This window comes from Triticum aestivum, chromosome 7D (genome assembly GCF_018294505.1).
Source record: "Triticum aestivum cultivar Chinese Spring chromosome 7D, IWGSC CS RefSeq v2.1, whole genome shotgun sequence".
Lineage (NCBI taxonomy): Eukaryota > Viridiplantae > Streptophyta > Magnoliopsida > Poales > Poaceae > Triticum > Triticum aestivum.
The window spans coordinates 65,053,309-65,057,516 of record NC_057814.1 but is presented as its reverse complement, the minus strand read 5'-3'; positions in this window follow the sequence as shown (position 1 = coordinate 65,057,516).

Sequence of the window (4,208 nt, the reverse complement as noted above, 5' to 3'; positions counted from 1 at the left end):
GGTGTAATGGTGTGTCCGAACATCGTAACCGTACTTTATTAGATATGGTGCGATATATGATGTCTCTTACCGATCTACCATTATCGTTTTGGGGTTATGCATTAGAGACAGCTACATTCACGTTAAATAGGGCACCATCAAAATCCGTTGAGACGACGCCTTATGAACTGTGGTTTGGCAAGAAACCAAAGTTGTCGTTTCATTAAAGTTTGGGGTTGCGATGCTTATGTGAAAAAAGTTTCATCCTGATAAGCTCAAACCCAAATCGGAGAAATGTGTCTTCATAGGATACCCAAAGGAGACAGTTGGGTACACCTTCTATCACAGATCCGAAGGCAAGACATTCGTTGCTTAGTATGGATCCTTTTTAGAGAAGGAGTTTCTCTCGAAAGAAGTGAGTGGGAGGAAAGTAGAACTTGATGAGGTAATTGTACCTGCTCCCTTATTGGAAAGTAGTTCATCACAGAAATCTGTTCCTGTGACTCCTACACCAATTAGTGAGGAAGTTAATGATGATGATCATGTAACTTCAGATCAAGTTACTACCAAACCTCGTAGGTAAACCAGAGTAAGATCCGCACCAGAGTGGTACGGTAATCCTGTTCTGGATGTTATGTTACTAGACCATGACGAACCTACGAACTACGAAGAAGCGATGGTGAGCCCAGATTCCGCAAAATGGCTTGAAGCCATGAAATCTGAGATGAGATCCATGTATGAAGAACAAAGTATGGACTTTGGTTGACTTGCCCGATGATCGGCGAGCCATTGAGATTAAATGGATCTTCAAGAGGAAGACGGACGCTGATAGTAGTGTCACTATCTACAAAGCTAGAATTGTCGCAAAAGGTTTTCGACAAGTTCAAGGTGTTGAATACGATGAGAGAGTTTCTCACTCGTATCTATGCTTAAAGTCTGTCTGAATCATATTAGCAATTGCCGCATTTTATGAAATCTGGCAAAGGGATAAACAAAACTGCATTCCTTAATGGATTTATTAAAGAAGAGTTGTATATGATGCAACCAGAAGGTTTTGTCAATCCTAAAGGTGCTAACAAAATATGCAAGCTCCAGCGATCCATCTATGGACTGGTGCAAGCATCTCGGAGTTGGAATATACGCTTTGATAAGTTGATCAAAGGATATAGTTTTATACAGACTTGCGATGAAGCCTGTATTTACAAGAAAGTGAGTGGGAGCACTACAACATTTCTGATAAGTATATGTGAATGACATATTGTTGATCAGAAATAATGTAGAATTATTCTGCAAAGCATAAAGGAGTGTTTGAAAGGAGTTTTTCAAAGAAAGACCTCGGTGAAGCTGCTTACATATTGAGCATCAAGATCTATAGAGATAGATCAAGACGCTTGATAAGTTTTTTCAATGAGTACATACCTTAACAAGATTTTGAAGTAGTTCAAAATGGAACAGTCAAAGAAAGAGTTCTTGCCTGTGTTACAAGGTGTGAAATTGAGTAAGACTCAAAGCCCGACCACGGCAGAAGATAGAAAGAGAATGAAAGTCATTCTCTATGCCTCGGCCATAGGTTCTATAAAGTATGCCATGCTGTGTACCAGATCTATTGTATACCCTACACTGATTTTGGCAAGTGAGTACAATAGTGATCTAGGAGTAGATCACTGGACAGCGGTCAAAATTATCCTTAGTGGAATAAGGATATGTTTTCTCGATTATGGAAGTGACAAAAGGTTCGTCGTAAAAGGTTACGTCGATGCAAGTTTTCACACTAAATCTAGATGACTCTAAGTCTCGGTCTAGATACATATTGAAAGTGGGAGCAATTAGCTAGAGTAGCTCCGTGCAGAGCATTGTAGACATAGAAATTTGCAAAATACTTACGGATCTGAATGTGACAGACCCGGTGACTAAAATTATCCCACATCAAAACATGATCACACCTTAGTACTCTTTGGGTGTTAATCACATAACGATGTGAACTAGATTATTGACTCTAGTAAACCCTTTGAGTGTTGGTCACATAGAGATGTGAACTATGGGTGTTAATCACATGGTGATGTGAATTATTGATGTTAAATCACATGGCGATGTGAACTAGATTATTGACTCTAGTGCAAGTGGGAGACTCAAGGAAATATGCCCTCGAGGCAATAATAAAGTATTATATATTTCCTTATATCATGATAAATGTTTATTATTCATGCTAGAATTGTATTAACCGGAAACATAATACATGTGTGAATACATAGACAAACAGAGTGTCACTAGTATGCCTCTACTTGACTAGCTCGTTAATCAAAGATGGTTATGTTTCCTAGCCATAGACATGAGTTGTCATTTGATTAACGAGATCACCTCATTAGGAGAATGATGTGATTGACTTGACCCATTCCGTTAGCTTAGCACTCGATCGTTTAGTATGTTGCTATTGCTTTCTTCATGACTTATACATGTTCCTATGACTATGAGATTATGCAACTCCCGTTTACCGGAGGAACACTTTGTGTGCTACCAAACGTCACAACGTAAATGGGTGATTATAAAGGTGCTCTACAGGTGTCTCCAAAGGTACTTGTTGGGTTGGCGTATTTCGAGATTAGGATTTGTCACTCCAATTGTCGGAGAGGTATCTCTGGGCCCACTCGGTAATGCACATCACTATAAGCCTTGCAAGCATTATGACTAATGAGTTAGTTGCGGGATGATGTATTACGGAACGAGTAAAGAGACTTGCCGGTAACGAGATTGAACTAGGTATCGAGATACCGACGATCAAATCTCGGGTAAGTAACATACCGATGACAAAGGGAACAACGTATGTTGTTATGCGGTCTGACCGATAAAGATCTTCGTAGAATATGTGGGAGCCAATATGGGCATCCAGGTCCCGCTATTGGTTATTGACCGGAGACGTGTCTCGGTCATGTCTACATAGTTCTCGAACCCGTAGGGTCCGCACGCTTAAAGTTACGATGACAGTTTTATTATGAGTTTATGTATGTTGATGTACCGAAGGAGTTCGGAGTCCCGGATGAGATCGTGGACATGACGAGGAGTCTCGAAATGGTCGAGACGTAAAGATCGATATATTGGACGACTATATTCGGACTTCGGAAAGGTTCCGAATGATTCGGGTATTTTTCGGAGTACCGGAGAATTACGGGAATACGTTGGGCCTTATTGGGCCATACGGGAAAGAAGGAAAAGGGCCTCAAGGGTGGCCGCACCCCTCCCCTTGGTCTGGTCCGAATTGGACTAGGGAAGGGGGGCGCCCCTTCCTTCCTTCTCTTTTTCCCTTCCTCTTTTCCTATTCCATATGGGAGGTGGAATCCTACTAGGACTAGGGAGTCCTAGTAGGACTCCACACTTGGTGCGCCCCCTCCTAGGGCCGGCCTCCTCCTCCCTTGCTCCTTTATATACGGGGCAGGGGGCACCCCATGGACACACTTGATATACGATATTTTAGCCGTGTGCGGTGCTCCCCTCCACCAGATTACACCTCGATAATACCGTCGCGGAGCTTAGGCGAAGCCCTGCGTCGGTGGAACATCATCATCGTCACCACGCCGTCGTGCTGACGAAACTCTCCCTCAACACTCGGCTGGATCGAAGTTCGAGGGACGTCATCGAGCTGAACGTGTGTAGAACTCGGAGGTGCCGTACGTTCGGTACTTGATCGGTCGGATCGTGAAGACGTACAACTACATCAACCGCGTTGTGATAACGCTTCCGTTATCGGTCTACGAGGGTACGTAGACAACACTCTCCCCTCTCATTGCTATGCATCACCATGATCTTGTGTGTGCGTAGGAATTTTTTTGAAATTACTACGTTCCCCAATAGTATTTTCATATAAGATCCAAAACACTACTCTCAAAGAAAAAAAAGGACCCGTCCCACAAATGTGAGTAAAGAAAAAAGAAAGGCCACCGCGCCAAAACGCCACTCTTAAAGAAAAAAAAGGACCCATCCCACAAAGGTGAATAAAGCAAAAAAAGAAACCACACCACGTGATTCGAACTAGCTACCAGTCGAGTTCCCCTAAGGAGACAAACCACCACATCATAACAAAGACACTGGTACATTCTCGCTCGTAACCTATTTAATGGGTAGTGTCGAGTGGGCTTGTGCCTTGGTGGGACAAGGGCACCTTTTTTTCTTTTATATTTTTCGTCTGCCGAGTGGGCCAACTACTGGGCCGCGGCTCATTCTTTGGTCTTTTTTGT